Source organism: Mastomys coucha, unplaced genomic scaffold (genome assembly GCF_008632895.1).
Source record: "Mastomys coucha isolate ucsf_1 unplaced genomic scaffold, UCSF_Mcou_1 pScaffold12, whole genome shotgun sequence".
Lineage (NCBI taxonomy): Eukaryota > Metazoa > Chordata > Mammalia > Rodentia > Muridae > Mastomys > Mastomys coucha.
In genome coordinates, this window is record NW_022196894.1 from 77,882,296 (window position 1) to 77,899,476 (window position 17,181).

General features: G+C 38.9%; 2 pseudogenes; both read left to right on the forward strand.

The window, feature by feature from the left end:
* LOC116083641 overlaps positions 1 to 15,035 on the forward strand; it is a 20,946-nt pseudogene extending 5,911 nt beyond the window's left edge.
* A 582-nt stretch (positions 15,036 to 15,617) lies between these two features.
* On the forward strand, positions 15,618 to 16,367 carry LOC116083646 (annotated as a pseudogene).
* Positions 16,368 to 17,181: the final 814 nt, after the last annotated feature.

Consider the following 17,181-nt stretch of genomic DNA (forward strand, 5'->3'; position numbering starts at 1 on the left):
GCGACCGCCCAGCAGGGTCAGAGTAGACGAGCTATGCCAGCTCCAGGGTACCCAGAGACAGGCAACCTTCCCCATGACGGGTAAGGCTGCAGGTTTGATGCGGAATGACCTAAGACAGGGTCCTTGGCAGAGCAAAAGCACTCTCTGACTTGCTATATTTGGCCTTCCCTTTTAACTAAAATAAAAGGGGGAGATGTGGAGAGCGGTAGAGCCAGAGAGGCATTCGCCATGACAAGATGGCTCCTACTTCCACTGTTGACTCCTGGTAAACAACTGTTTGCGCATGTGCATAAAGAACTGTTTGCGCATGTGTGTAGAATGAAAAGACGCCAAGTCACGGCCCATCCCGGGGCGTCACGTAGGGTGATGAGCAAACAGCCAATCATGGACGGACACGCCGCGCTGTGGGCGGACACGCCGCACTGTGGTGTATATAAGCAGTGCCGATTATTGGATTATTGGCTCGGTCCTTTTTCCTCTGGATGAGGCAATAAACACTTGCTGCAGAAGGATCCTAGTGTTTGCGTGTCTTCTTGCTGGCGAGATGACTGCGCGGGCAACAGCAAAGCTCATTCAAGGCAGAGTCCATCTTACCAAGTAAAGGTAACTGAAATCAGACATTGAGACAGTGGGTAATGATGTTTTCCATGGCTGTTTCCATTATGAATTAGATTCCCTGAACCCCAAATAAAGGAGAGAATATGCCCCTAAAAGTTGGCTTCTGCCTTGCAGAGGAGAAGATGAGAGTTTTCTTACCACACACATACACACAATAAAACACAATATATAAATCAAAACTAAAACTCATACAACTGACAGAAACTTCCTGTGAGTGGGTGAGGGTAACAGGCTCAGGTCTATCACACAAGGACACTCATGTTAGCTAAAGGAATCTCTGAGTGGAGAAAAATTCTATATAATATAGCTGTGATCATTTGCTACCAAAATATCTACAGATGAATGGAAGAAGGCAATGACATTTAAATATATATATAGTCAAGAATGTACATATACACATATATGTATATATTCATTCTTGACTTTTCCCACAACCTGTATCATCTGATACCATGTCAACACCAAATAATTCAATAATTCATTTCCTGTAAATAAAAGGAAGACAAACATGACTAGTATATAGTAAGCTACTATATTTTAATTATGATATACAAAAATCAGAAACCTGACTAGACAAAAGCCAGTGTCCATGGTCCGTGAAAAAAATGGGTGAGAGATATAGTTTAAGTTAGTATCTACTCCTAAAACTGAAGATAAATTCACACCACTAATTTATTAAATACCTCTTTAAATGTCCCATAATTTGCATTTATTATGTATATGTTAATTGTCTTATAACAAACTGCTTAACTGAAAACTGTAACTAGTTTTCAATAACTATGAAGATAAATCACTTGCCCAACATACTCAATGGATTGACTAAACCATATCAATATTTAATACTGATAGTATTTTTCAATAAGCAATTTAGATATTACTTATTGATAAGCCAAAACACAGACAAATGAATATATGAAAGAAAAATAACATAGATATTCTTTGAAAGTACATGAACATGGATAATTTTCATTCATTACATATATACGCACATATATATGTATGTATATTCATGGATTTTGAAAGATGAGTGCAACCATATTATTTCTATCAAATCAGCAAAATAGAACACATGTGGAATGTGTTCATAGGACATTCTTGTGTTTTGAGGCTCATTCTTCATATAATGATTTTATGTTTTATCTTGAATGAGAAATTTATTCAGAAGTATATCATAAATGGAACAGAGTGAAAATTCTGCATAATGAATTTTCCCAGTTTTATATCACAGATCTATTAAGCATAGGTTTTTTCAAGAACTCTGATAGAATTGCCAGGATTTTGTTTGGTTGACAGTCATAGGATCCCCCACATCCTACAGATTTACAGAGAAGGTGGCATTGGGAACAGTCGGATCAGGACAGGAACTCAACTTGTGGAGGAATAAACGTTTTCTAATGTAGATTGTGCAGAACTATCTTTCCAGTCTTTCCACAGTAATTTTACTCCCCATCATTTACATCAGCTAAAAAAATTATCTGACAATAATGAGAAATGACAGAATGAGAGATGTAATTTAAATCAAGTAGTCTTTTTAGTTTTTGTTTTGTCTTATTTTGGACAATATCTTGATGATTTCCTCAAATTATTGTTACTTTTTTCTTCATGATTATTAAACACTCCACAAATCCTTAATTGCTCTAAAGAATGTTCCATCAATCTTCTACAAGCATGTCATAATATTTGGTTTCAGAAATCACATCAATACACTCTACCTGTTTATTGGAAAAAAAAATGAATCCACCTTGACCCCATCTCCTCCTCCCCAATTCTTTCTAGATCCTTCCCAACTTTATGCTCTTTTTCTCTTTCTTTAAAAAAAATCAACCCCACAATGTAAGAAATCTCACAAAAATAAACAAAGAAAAATATCTACCATAAAACAGAAAGTAAAAGAAACAAGGCAAAGAATAAAAAGATAAGGTATGCCCAAGAAAAGCAAAGTGAGATAAAAACATTTACAAACATACCCTTGAGTACTGCCTAACTCTTGGGCATGGGTGTGGTTAATACACCATATGAGACTTCATTGGAGAAAACTGTATTTTCTTTGCCAGTGGGTATCAATCGCTATTAATTAGGGGTCAGCCCAGCTGTATGCATCACCGGAACCTGGAAAGGAGAGAATTGAGGGGCACAGACACAAGACTCTAGATCCACTTCAAGCATGAACAGTTTTATCTTTCTCACTGCTGTTTATATATTTTTAGCTAACTCAAATGAATATTATTGCAAGTATAGCTTTATCGAACAGTATCTTGACTGACTTATTTGAGTAATTCTTTCAGTACTTCTCAACTCTCCTGTTCTTGTTTTTCACAGAGAATTTTCATCCCTGGCTTTACTTCATGGCTGCAGTTTTCTCCAATCATGGATTCATATCAGAGTCTGAGTTTGGACTTAAGAAAGGAACTGAAGAGCATTTGGACCCTGAGAGGGCTGGGAGCCCCTGGCTTAGTCTTCCTTTTAATCCGGAGATCCCATCTGGCTTAAACACACATGGGCTCTTGTCATTCTTTCACAGTCTTGTGAGTTTATATATTCACAACCAGTCTTTGTGTCTGGAAGATTTCCTTGGCTTCATCCATCCCAGCTGGCTCTTCAGATTTTTCTGGTTCCTCTTCTACATATGTCTTTGAGCCTTAAGGAGAGGGCAATGCTGAAGACATGATATTTAAGATCAAATACTCGAAAGTCTCTCATTCTCTGCACATTGCCCAATTGCAGGTTTCCATATACAAACATGCACACAATTATGTTTTATTTTAAGAAGCATCTACAGTATTAGGTTTACATATGGATTGCCAGTGGCCTTTAGCATAGTTGTCCTTATCTCTGTTCACTATTTACTTTTTTCTTCTATATAATCCTATTATACTTTCCCTTCTGAATCTCCATGACAATATGTTATTCTTGATCTGTGTTACTGAAAAGTGGCACACACATTGAAGGTTAACAAGCTAACTTCTATAATATAAGAGAAAAGATATATTTGTGTTTTGGGGTCTGGGTGGCCTCAATCATGAATATAATTCTAGATTCATCCATCTACCTAAAAACTTACACTTTTATTTTCCTAACAGCTGAATAATATTCCATTGTTATACATGTACCACATTTTCATTATTCTTCATCAACTGATGGATATCTAGTCTGTTTCCAATTTCAGGCTGTTATGAATAAAGTAGCAATCAATATAGGTGAGGAAGTAGCTCTCAGTAGGATGCAGAGTCATTTGTGTATATACCCAAGAATGTGAAATCTAGATCTTAAGTTAGATTTATCCCCAGTTTCCTGAACAATATCCACCCTAATTTCCACAGTGACTCTGAAATTTTGCACTACCATCAGCAAGGGAAGAATATTCCCCTCCTTCTACATCCTTGCCAGCTTTAGCTGGTTGAATCATGTGTTTTATTAATCTGGGCCATTCTGAATTGTGTAAGATGGAATCTCAAAGTAGTATAAATTTGTATTTTCCTGAAGGCTAAAGATGTGAAAAATTTTTAAGTGTTCCTCAGCTATTTGTGTTTCATCTTTTAAGATCTTTCTCCTTAGTTCTATGCAAATTTTTAAAAATTGGGTTATTTGTTTTCCTGACACCAAGTTTAATATTAGTTCTTTATATATTTTACATAATAAGCTTCTATAAGATGTATATTTGGTAAAGGTATTTTTCCATTTTGTAGCCTGGCACTTTGTATGAATGATGGTCTCCTTTACCATGCTGATTGTTTTCAGTTTCATGAGGCCCATAAATTAATTCTCAATACAGAAGCTGATATAACATTACTCTCTTAAGAAAGGGCATATACCCAATTGATGTTCCAACATATAACAAGGATACATGCTCCACTATGTTCATAGCAGCCTTATTTATAATAACCAGGAGCTGGAAAGAACCCAGATGTCCTTCAACAGAGGAATGGATACAGAAAATGTGGTACATTTGCAATGGAGTACTGCTTAGCTATTAAAAACAATGATTTCATGAAATTCTTAGGCAAATGCATTGAAGAGAAAATATTCTGAGTGAGGTAACCCAATCACAAAAGATCACACATGGTACCCACTCACTGATAAGTGGATATTAGCCCAAAAGTTCGGAATACCTGAGATACAATTCTCAGATCATATGAAGCTCAAGAAGAAGTAAGACCAAAATGTGGATGCTTCAGTCCTTCTTAGAAGGGGGAACAAAATACTCATGGGAGGTAGAGGGTTGGGAGGGACTTGGGAAGAAGAGAGGAGTGGAAATGGGAGTGGGAAAAAGGGGGAGCAGGATCAGGTATGGGAGGAGACAGGGATGATATACAAAGGGTCAGAAAATTGAACAGAGGTGTGCAGCAATGGGGGAATGGGGAACTGGGGAAGCCAGCAGGAAGTCCCAGATGCCAGTAAAGCAAGAGGCTCCCAGGACCCAAAGAGGATGCAATTAGCAGAAATGACCAACAAAGGGGAGGGAAAACCTGTAGAGACCATATCCAGAGGTTAGGCAAGGCCCCTGGTTGGGGGATGGAGCCAGCCACTCATCTCCAAATTTTTAACACAAAATGGCTCCTGTCTAAAGGAAATACAGGGACAAAGTGTAGAGCAGAGACTGAAGGGAAGGGCATCCAGAAGCAGCCCCACCTGGGGATCCATCTTGTATACAGACACCAAACCCAGACACTATTACAGATGCCAAGGAGTGCTTGCTTACAGGAGACTGTTATAGCTGTCACCTGGAGGATCTGTTAGAGCCAGATAAATACATAGGCAGATGCTTGTTACCTCCCCCTTCCCCTCAACCATAGGATTTCTGGCAGTCTCTGCTTGGAGTCTACCACCTGGGGAGCTAAGACAGATGCTCTCTGTTGACTGTCAGTTCCTCTTTGAAGAAGCCTCCTGAGCATGCCCACTGCCTGAGTATGCCTACAGCCTAAAAATCTTCTGAACCTAGGGACTTTGGCACCTGAACTTTTTTGCAGTACGCAAATATCATGTAATCTAGAGATTTGGTTTTGGTTTCTCCTATGACTATAAAAACACTGGCTTATTCTAAGTAAAGTAAAGTCTTGATTGGACTATTTCAACTTTGTGATTTTTCTTTGCATTTCAAACCCTCTATTTCAGGTCCTTTGGTCCTTCTCCTGAAAGAACCCAGTTCATGAAACTGCGGACAGCTTCAGATGGCGCCTGAACTCATGGTCTCAGACACAGAGGATTTATAAAGGACACACTGTCAAAAGCAAAGCTCTGCCTAAAGATTCAAAAGATAAGGATGAAAGATCATACACCATTCTGCAAGGTAGGCAATTTTGATGCTAACGCTAGCCTTATTTTCATATTGTAGAAGTATTGCCATGTAAGAAGGGTAGGAGCTAGGTTGGGCTGGCACTGACCCGGTGTTAAATTCACCTAGGGGGTGTGACAGTGAAAATGGGTTCAAATGAGTCAAAAACAGTGATACAGAGTGTAAATAAATTGCCTCAGACAAGGGGAATCAGGGTGGAAAAAGATGCATTGAACGATCTCCCAGATGAGATAGAATCTTGTTGGCCATGAATTGAAGAAGTAAATAATTTAAATAAAAGAACATGGGAAAAATTAGAAGAGTTCTGAGGAATAATCAGGCAGAGAGATTCACTCTCCACCTTTGGGCACTCATGAAGAGGATCATAGAGGAGAGAGATAGAGTGTCAGAAAGTGAATTAAGCTCACAGGAATCAGAGAGTTCAGATACAGAAAGCGAAGAGTGTCAAAATACTTTCTCAAAATGCAAATCTACTAGATCTCGTGGAGAGGAGTGGCTTTCATACAAGTCATCTGCTATTTCTAGGTCCACTATGACAGGAGAGAAGGCTCAGAGAGATTTACAATTAAGTAAGTTGGAGTTTGAAATCAAGTTGCAGAAATTGAATAATGAGTTGAATGAATAAAAGGCAGTATAAGGCAAAAGAAAGAACAGCAATCTGGAGACAGGTCAATCGCCTTTAGAGAAAGCAATTAAACAGGCTAGAGAAAATGGGCAAGACACTTCAGGAGTGCTAGTGTTTCCTGTAGTAGAAAGGCTTGATCAGAAAAACAAGAGAATTAGATAATATCAGACCTTAGAATTTTAGGTTACAAAAGATCTGAAAGGAGCAGTGGCTCAATATGGTCCAAATGCTCATTTACACAGGCACTATTGGACAATGTAATAGAGTCAAATTTAACACCTCACGATTGGAGAATTTTATGTAAGGCTATACTACAAGGAGGTGAATTTTTACTTTAATCAGAGAATTGCTCAGCTTATTTTAATCCTTCTGTATCCAATGCCTTCTAATTTTGTTAAAAAGAAGAAAGAACAAAGTTGTTTTGGTTCTTCTGATGTATACTGGGTACAATCTATCACTAGCAAAAGACCTAATCTTAAATTAATTATTGAAGGAAAAAGTTTTGAACGTTTAGTAGATACTGGAGCTGATGAGACTATCATTAGAGGACAAGACTGGCCCTCAACCTGAGCTTTGTCTGAGACAATAACTCATCTCCAAGGAATTGGTTATGTCAATAACCCAAAACGAAGCTCTAAGCTTCTAACCTGGAGAAATGAGAAAGGTAATTCAGGACAAATTCAGCCTTATGTTATGTCAAATCTGCCTGTTACTCTGTGGGGAAGAGATCTGTTGTCACAAATGGGTCTTGTCTTGTGCAGCCCTAGTGAAATAGCTAAAAGGCAGAGGCCAGAACAGGACATTAGAACATCTGGAGGCCCTAAGCCTCATCCTAATAGTAAATGTTCGAAGCATTTTCCATGATGGCCACTATCTTGCCTGCACACATGCTGATAAAATCTAGTGGATTAATAATATTCCAGTTTGGGTTGATCAGTGGTCATTTTCTCAAGAAAAGATAGAAGCTGCTTCTTTGCTAGTACAGGAGCAATTGGAAGTAGGACATCTGAGGGAATCCAATTCCCATGGAATATGCAAATATTTGTCATCAAGAAAAAATCAGGTAAATGGAGATTGTTACAAGATCTAAGAAAGGTAAATGAAACAATGGTAGTTATGGGAGCATTGCAAACTGGACTTCCATCTCCAGTGGGAATTCCAAAAGGATATTATAAAATAGTTATGGATTTAAAAGACTGTTTCTTTACAATTCCTTTGTACCCTGAGGATTGTGAGAGATTTGCTTTTAGTGTTCCATCTGTTAATTTTAAAGAACCTATGAGAACATATAAATGGACGTTCCTTCCTCAGAGCATGGCTAATAGTCCTATGTTATATCAAAAATTTGTGGCACAAGTCATTGATCCTATAAGGAAAATATGGCCAATGATATATATTGCCCATTACACAGATGATGTCCTATTAGCAGGAAAAAAATTCTCAGGATGTACTTTTATGTTATAGAGACTTACAAGTTGCCTTAGCTGAAAAGGGACTGTAGATAGCTCCATAAAAGATGCAAACTCAGGATCCATAAAATTATTTAGGATTTACACTAATGGATCAATCTATTATTCCCCAAAAGATAGTTATTCATAGAGACAGATTAAAAACCTTAAATAATTTTCAAAAATTATTAGGTGATATCAATTGGCTTTGACCCTATCTAAAGCTTACTATGGGAGAATTGAAACTTTTATTTGATATTCTCAGAGGTAATTCTGATCCAAATTCTCCTAGATTTTTAACTAAAGAAGGAATATTATCAGCTATACAGCAGGTAGAAAGAGCTATTGAAAATCAAGTTACTTATATAGATTACTCTTTATCCTTGCATTTGTTAATTTTCAACACAACTCATATTCCTACAGCATTGTGGCAAAAAGCACCTCTCATGTGGATACATTCAAGGATATCTCCTAAACATAATATCTTGCCATATTATGAGGCAGTAGCTCATATGATCAGGCTTGGCAGAAAGCAAGCACTGACTTATTTTGGCAAGGAGCCAGATGTTATCATTCGGCCTTTTACTTTAGATCAAGATTCCTGGTTAAAACAGTGAAAGGGAAAATTAAAGCTTTGGACCTATGCTGACTAGGAAGGAAAGTTATAGGCCTAAGAATCCATCACAAGCTGACCCACATAGGCCTAGGAATGAGCAAGTAAGCTGTTAGATATCATAAGAGCTGGCAGGTCAAGAAGACATAAAACTATAAACATAGAGGAAAACATGTCTAGGCAAACAAGGACATGTCCAGGCATTCAAGGACATGCCTAGCAGGCTCTGAGTAATGGGCCATCTGGCCCCTTAGATATGGTTTAAGGTCAGCACAGAAGAAAACTTGTTGACTCAGATAAGTACCACCCACAGAAAAACCACACATTGCTTTTGGGAATTTCCCACTTTAGACTGTATGCACTTTTAAACCAGCCAATCATGTGTAACCACACCGATGCCTTTGTTCCCCTAGACCATTTTGCCTATATAAACCCTTAACTTTTGAGCCTCGTGGTTGATTTCCCATCTCCTGTGAGAGCTTGGGAGTTGGCCCGGAGCTCTGCCATTAAATACTGCCTCGTGCAATTGCATCAAGCTGGCCTCTTGTGTTTCTTTGGGTGCACACCTTCCAGAGACTTGAGTGAGGGTCTCCCTTCGGGGGTCTTTCAACAGAATAGCACAGATTGGTTGCTTACTCAGATAGGATTTTGGAGAAATATAGATAATCATTATCCTCAGGATAAACTGATAAAATTTTTAAATGTGCATGAAATGATATTTCCCAACATGACTTCTTTACAGCCTTTGAGTAATGCCCTTGTGATATTTACTGACGGCTCCTCTAAAGGAGGAGATGGATATCTTATGAATAATTAACAGGTAGTCATAGAAACTCCTGGTCTCTCAGCTTAGTTAACTGAATTAACAGCAGTATTAAATTTGTTTCAGGCTGTGACTGATGCTTTCAATCTTTTCACTGATAGTCTATTCGTGGCACAATCAGTTCCTTTGTTAGAAACACGTGGTACATTTAATTTTAATACTACAACAGGATATTTATTTTCACAATTGCAAAATGTCATTCTTACATGAAAAAATCATTTTTATATTGGTCTTATACAAGTTCATTCTAGTCTTCCCGGCTGGACCCCACTACACTGGACCATTGGCTGCAAGTAATGATTGTATTGACAGGGCTCTTGTAGTTTTAGTTTCAGATCCTGTTGCACTAGCTAAACGTGAGCATGAAAAATTCCATCTTTCTAGCCATACCTTGAGACTAACACATAAAATTTCCAAAGAGCAAGCAAGAATGATTGTAAAACAATGCCCTAATTGTGTTATTTTATCTCCAGTTCCACATTTAGGGGTAAATCTAAGAGGCCTTATGCCCAATTATATTTGACACATGGATATAACTCATTATGGAGAATTTGGAAAGCTTAAATATATACATATCTGTATTCACATTTGTTCAGGATTCGTATTTGCTTCCTTGCATTCAGGAGAAGCCTCTAGAAATGTAATTGATCATTGTTTACAAGTCTTTAACGTTATGGGCTTACCTAAAGTTATTAAAACGGACAATGGGCCAACTTACTCAGGCAAAAATTTTATGTCATTTTGTAAAGATTTTGGCATCGAACATAAAACTGGAATTCCTTATAACCCAATGGGTCAAGGGATTGTTGAACATGCACACCGCACTCTTAAAAATTGGCATTTGAGCCAGGCGGTGGTGGCGCACGCCTTTAATCCCAGCACTTGGGAGGCAGAGGCAGGCGGATTTCTGAGTTCAAGGCCAGCCTGGTCTACAGAGTGAGTTCCAGGACAGCTAGGGCTACACAGAGAAACCCTGTCTCAAAAAACAAAACAAAACAAAACAAAAGAAAAACAAAACAAAAATTGGCATTTGAAAACTAAACGAGGGAATTTGTATCCTCCTAGATCTTCAAAGCACACCTTGCCTTTGTGTTATTTATTTTGAACTTCCTGCAGACTGACATGAAAAGTCAGTCCACTGCGGACAGACACTGGCATACTAACACTTCAAGTTCATATGCAATGGTGAGATGGAGAGATCCACTCACTAATACCTGGAATGGCCCAGATCCTGTTTTGGTTTGGGGAAGAGGTCTGTGTGCATTTTTTCTCAGAAGAAAGATGGGGCATGATGGTTGCCTGAAAGAATGGTTCGTCAGGTGGATGCAGGTCCACAGCCTTCTTAGTAAGTGTGCTGAAACGCACTGCTGAAAAAAATTTTTCTTTGTTCTTTTGTTTTTGAGCTGACAGCTTTTTCTGTCACTCTGGAAATGCTCACTTAAGTCAAATTCACTTGCTCATGCTCGGAGGCAAAGTTTGGTTACTCCTACATTGTTTAACCCTCTCAGGCTGGTGCAATCCCGGAGTTTTCAGTCTGAAGTTACTAATCTGCAATTGAATTGAGGCCTGTTCTCAGCAAAGGTTCCCAGAGTCAGAGTTGGTATTTTGCAGCTCAATCAGGTGCCTACACTCATCTCTAGCACACTGGCCTGCAGCTTTAGGAGGACTTCAGATAAGATGGTTTCCAGAGAGACTGTGATAGTTTGTGTACATTGCAGGCAGTAAAGGCATGTCTTGACATTAAATGCACGGGAATGAGGTGCATTTTGAGAACCTGTGTTTAGCAAGTTTGGTCTCTGGCAAAGAAGTCAACCTAAGGCACAAGCTGAGTGGCTGTGTTTTGAAAAAACATGAAATGAGCCTGGTTTGTAGAATTCAAACTAGATTCATGTGATTCTCTATGACGGGTAAGATATTTTGCCAGTAGATATTATACTACAGATGAGATTCACCAAGGCACTATGAAAATTCCCATACAGGACTGTGATGTATGATTATGCCTTAGTCCAGCTAATTTCTAAATAAAAAGGGAGGAACTGTTACCTCCCCCTTCCCCTCAGCCATCGGATTTCTGGCAGTCTCTGCTTGGAGGCTACCCCCTGGGGAGCTAAGACAGGTGCTCTCTGTTGACTGTCGGTTTGTCTGTGAGGAAGCTGCCTGAGAACACCCACTGCCTGAGTATGCTCACTGCCTAAAGATCTTCTGATCCTGGGGACTTTGGCACCTGAACCTTTTTTGCAGTATGCAAATATGTAATCTTGAGATTTGGTTTCCATTTCTCCTGTGAATATAAAAACCTTGGCTTATGCTAAGTAAAGTAAAGTCTTGATTGGGCTATTTCACTTGACTTCATGATTTCTCTTTGCATTTCAAACCCTGTAGTTCAGATCCTTTGGTCCTTTTCCTGAGAGAACCCAGTTCATGAAACTGCAGACAGTTTCCGATGCTCACAGCCTATCGTTGCACTGAGCATAAAAACCCCAATGGAGAATTTAGAGAAAGGCCTGAGGTAGCTGAAGGGGTTTTCAACCCCATAGGAGGAAAAAGAAAGAAAGAAAGAGAGAAAGAAAGAAAGAAAGAAAGAAAGAAAGAAAGAAAGAAAGAAATTAAGAAAGGAAGGAAGGAAGAAAGGGAGGAAGGAAGGAAGGAAGGAAGGAAGGAAGGAAGGAAGGAAGGAAGGAAGGAAAAGAGAGAGAGGAAGGAAGAAAAGGAAGGAAGGAAGAAAGAAAAAAAGAAAAAGAAAGCCAATATTACTCTAACACCAAAACTGCAAAAGGATGTAACAGAAAATTATAAACCAACATCCCTTATGAACAAATATGTAAAATTTCTCAATAAAATACTTACAAATATTTTCAAATCTTTTGTATACAAGAAAGCTACATATTTTTGGGTGTTATTTTTGTGTCCTCTACATTGCTAAAAATGTTTATCATCTATAGAAATTTTCCTATGAACTCTTTATGATCTTTGATGTGTAAAACTTTATTATCTTCAAATAAAGATATTTTGGTTTCTTCCTTTCCTATTTGTATCCCCTTGGTTTCCTTCAGTTTCCTTAGCTAATACTTTAATACTATATTGAATAGGTATGAAGAAAGTGGACAAAGTATTACAAAATACTTACAAAAGAAGTCAAAGAGATTATCCACCATATCACAGAAGTGCCCAGATGGTTCAACATGTGTAAATCAATACATGTAATTCAGCACAATAAAGACTAAAAGACAAAAGATTATCACATTAGATGCAGAAAAGAAAAACATTTGATAGAATCCAACATCCCTTCATCATAAAAGTACTGGCGTGACTAGGGATAAAAGGGATATATTTTAAAAAGGTGCAGGCATACCCAAACAAATAAAGGCAAACTAAAGGAAAGCCACAGACTAAATGGAGATAAACTTGTAGCATTTAAAATGAAATTAGAAAGAACATAATTATGTATACTCTCCCCATACTTCTTGTATATAGTATTTAAAGTCTTAGCTAAGACGATTGAAAGAAACCAATGGAATGAAAGTAGGAAAGGAAGAAGCCAAAGTACATTTATTTACCAATAATAACATTTTATACATAAAAGATCCTAGAAACTCCATAAGGAATGTAAAGTTGATAAACATTTTAAGCAAAGTAGCTGGATACAAAATTAACATAAAAATAAGTAGTCTTCCTCTATACAAATCATAAGCAGGCTGATAAACAAATCAAGGAATCAACACCTTTCACAATAACTTCAAAAATATTTTGATATAACTCTAACCAAGCAAGAGAAAGACTTGTATGTAACAGAGACCTGGAGGGTGAGAGAAGCTCAGGACTCAAGGGAGGGACCTTAGATGAAATGCCCAACAGTGGGGAAAGGGAACTTGTAGAGTCCACCTCCATTAGAAAGACAGGGTAGGGGAAGGGGAGATGGGATAGGGGGTTTCTGAAAGGGGAGACCTGGAAAGGATTTGAAATGTAAATAAACAAAATATCCAATTCAAAAAAAAAAAAAAGATAGAGCTTCAAGTGGAGGGGTGGGGTTAGCATCCCACAGTCAAAATCACTGACCCAGAATTGTCCCTGTCTAAAAGGACTGTAGGGACAAAAAGTAGTGAAGAGGTTGAGGCAAAGTGGGGGTCCAATGATAGGCCCAACCTGGGACTCCATCTCAAGGAGATGCTCCAAGGCCTGACACTATTACTGATGCTACAGTGCACTTACAGACAGGAGCCTACCATGGCTGTTTACAGAGAGGCCCAACAAGCAGCTAAAAGAATCAGGTGCAGATACTTATACCCAACCAATAGACAGAAGTCTGGGACCCCTGAGGTTGAATTAGGGAAAAGGTTGGAAGAGGTTGAGGTGGAGGGCAACCCCATAGGAAGACCAGTAGCCTCATCTAACCTGAACCCCTGAGGTATCTCAGACACTGAGCAACCAATCAGGAAACATACACTTGCTGATATGAGGTCCCTGACATAACAGAGAACTGTCTGATCTGGCCTCAGTGAGAGAAAATACACTTCTCTCCTTTAAGAGACTTGAAGCTGCAGGAAGTGGGGAGGTCTGGTGAGGGGTGGGGACATTGTCTTGGAGACAGGGGAGGAGGAATGGGATGAGGAACAGTTGGAGAATGGACCGGGAGGTAGATAAAGACTGAACTGTAAAAAAAAATAAATAAATAAAATGACATTAATAAAAATAAAACTGTAAAACAATTAAAGAAAGTGAAGAGACATAACAAGATGGAAAGGCTTCCTGTGCTCATGGATTGATAGAATTAACAGCTCTCTAATTGGATTTATGATCTGTTCAACCAGAGAAGATCATGCTTTGGTACCAAAAACCATGCCACTTACTCAGGGCCAATGAAGTCATGGATATTAGAGAAGAAGTAATAGCTACAATTTTATTAGAAAGTACAATTTCACCAGCTACATTCTCAATATTTGTTTTGGTGCTCATATGTCAGGAGTCATAATGGAACAAGGTAATAACTAGCAGGTGATCATTCTGTATTGGCTTGGTTCGGATTATTATATAATCTGCAATGGTTAAGCCTTTATTAAGCAAGGCTGTAAGGGACTCATTTTAGGAAAGATTCCTGCTATTAATATGCTTTTCCTGTTATTATTAAACATATATAACATTCACTAAGTAGTAACACACCCCTTTTGGAGCAGATATCTGCAGATCCACAAAGATGTACTGTCTTATAGTGATGCTATATAGACAAATAGATGACTTAAGTCTTGATGATCTTATAAAAATTCTTAAAACCGTATCTGTGATTATTAAGCTCTTTTATAGTGGGACTGCTATTAGGTGCTTTTCTGATAGTCAAAACTGCACATTCCAAGAGGTTGTAAAACAACCAAAGGTCATAAAAAGGGTACTAACAATTTATTATAGATGCTAAGACAGAAAATAAAATATTTACTGGGTTTATCTATACAAAACTTTACGTATAACTTAGTTATGGTTTTAAACCTTCAGTGAACCTATAGAGCTGAGACAGGTGATGGATATTTAGCTAGATAATTAATCCTAATGGATATGCATGTAAACATTCTCTGTTGTAAACTTCTATTTCAAATTAAGATTTGATATTCTGTGTGAACTTTTGATGAAATTTTTAACATGTGATCATGTATTCTGAAAGATGCTTAGGGACTGAGGACAAAGAGACAGAACTGAGGGACTGAGGTGAGAGGAACAGAGGTGAGAAAAACTGAGTTAAGAGAGGAACTGAGCTGAGGAGAAGTTCTTAGACAGAACTCTTCTTAGGTTAGAAGGAGAATGCAGAGTGGAATAACTTAGGTAACATAAAACACTAAGAGAGCAATGTGCAGAATGCAGAGGAAAAGAGGAAAAAAAGAAGAGGCTGCAGAGAGCAAATGGAGCAGGCAGGCTTCTGTCCCATGGTAAGGACAAGGCAAGCTTAGCCTTATTAAAAGAAACGAAGTTTTGTTCTGGCAAGTATAGGTTTAATTCATTTAGCATTAAAAGAGTAGAAGCTATCTTTGCATGCTTACTGCCACCTTGCTAGCAAGTCGATTCCTTCACTGGGATCCCAGCATCTCTATTGGAGAAGAGTTGAGACCTCTAGCCTTGTGGACTGAGTGGATTCTGGCTTCAGGAACTTTCCATTCAAGGCACACCATTGGATTAGTCTGAACAAAGCATGCAGGCTCCATCCAAAGCCCGAATCCGTGCCCACCATGACCACAAAAGTGGACATATCTTTGGACAATATCATTAATCACAACCGAAGCCAGCAAGGAGGTCGCAGCAGGCCAGGCTACCTGGGGGGCTGCAACAGCACAGTGCAGACGACCCGGCAGGTGAATCGAGGTGGCCAGCCTAGGAGATACCAGCCTGCCATTGCCCGCGGTGGCAGGAACCGCTTGACACCATACTACACACCGAAACAACTTGCTGACAAGTGGCAGCAAGACTGCTTCCATGGCAGCTACCTGGGTGGAGCCAAGGTGGAGACAGTTGCGAAGCTGTTCCTGTCAAACCTGCTCTTCAGAGTGTCAGATGACTATATTCGGAAACTCTCTGCAGAATTTGGAACCTTGAAAAAATCCGCTGTGCACTATGATCGCTCTGGACGAAGTTTAGGGACATCAAGGCTGCACTTGGAACGGAAAGCAGATGCCCTGAAGGCTATCAAAGAGTACAATGGCGCCTCTTTGGATGCCCTCCCTATGAAAATCCAGCTTGTTGCATCACACCTTGACATGCGACCAAGACCTGCACAGAGCACAAACAGAGGCGGCATGACAAGAAACCGTGGCTCTGCAGGGTTTCGTGGTTGTGGCACCATGAGAGGGACCGGTGGAGGCAACCTGGGAAGAGGTAGAGTCACCAGCAGGAACTCCCAGCAGCAGCTTTCTGCAGCGGAGTTGGATGCACAGCTCGAAGCTTATCAGGAAATGATGGACACCCTCTAAACAACCTAACAAATCCTCAGGAGAAACAGGACCCAGAAGCCGCCTCTGGGACGCCTAGAGGAAGGGTGGGCAGCTGGATGGTGCATATGATCGATCGTGGATTTGCTTTTTCCTTCTTTTGATTTCTTTCTTTATTTTTCTCCCTCTTTTAAAACTCATGTAAACTTTTTTCTTTCTTTCCTTCTCTTTTATTTTAATTTTTAAAAATTCTGTAACAGAGCTGTTTTGTACTGAGTTATTTTGGAGATAAATTGTACTGGTTGGTGTTGTAAAGGTAGCATCTTCACCTTTGCCATGATAAAAATGTGTGTAGAAAAAAAAAGTATATAAGGGTCACAAAGTAATAAAGACATCGTTGATGACTGAAAAAAAAAGGTAGAAGCCTTTTTTTTTCTCTCTGTAATAAAGATTGGTGCTCCATTTTTCATCCAGAATGAGTGAATTCTTTCTGCCCTGGTGCTTGGTCGTTTGCTTCATATGCATATGTAAGGACAGATGTGTGTGGTATATATGTGATTGTGAGAATGTATGCATATGTATGTGTAAGTATGTAATTGTGACAATGCATGCAAATTGGACCCTATTGGGAATGAATGGAAATCTATAAATGAGGATGAATGAATCTGTACATGAATTTATGTGAGATTATGCATATTTACTTATGTAAAAGTTTTTCCTTCTGTGAGAGTTAACTCTTCTCCTGGTTCAGTAGAACTCCCTAGCCAGACAAGCAAGAGGCATCTGGGCAATAGGGAATAGGCTCTAGCAATTAATCCTTTACTGAATCTCCTGCTGTTTTAGGATGAGATGCTAA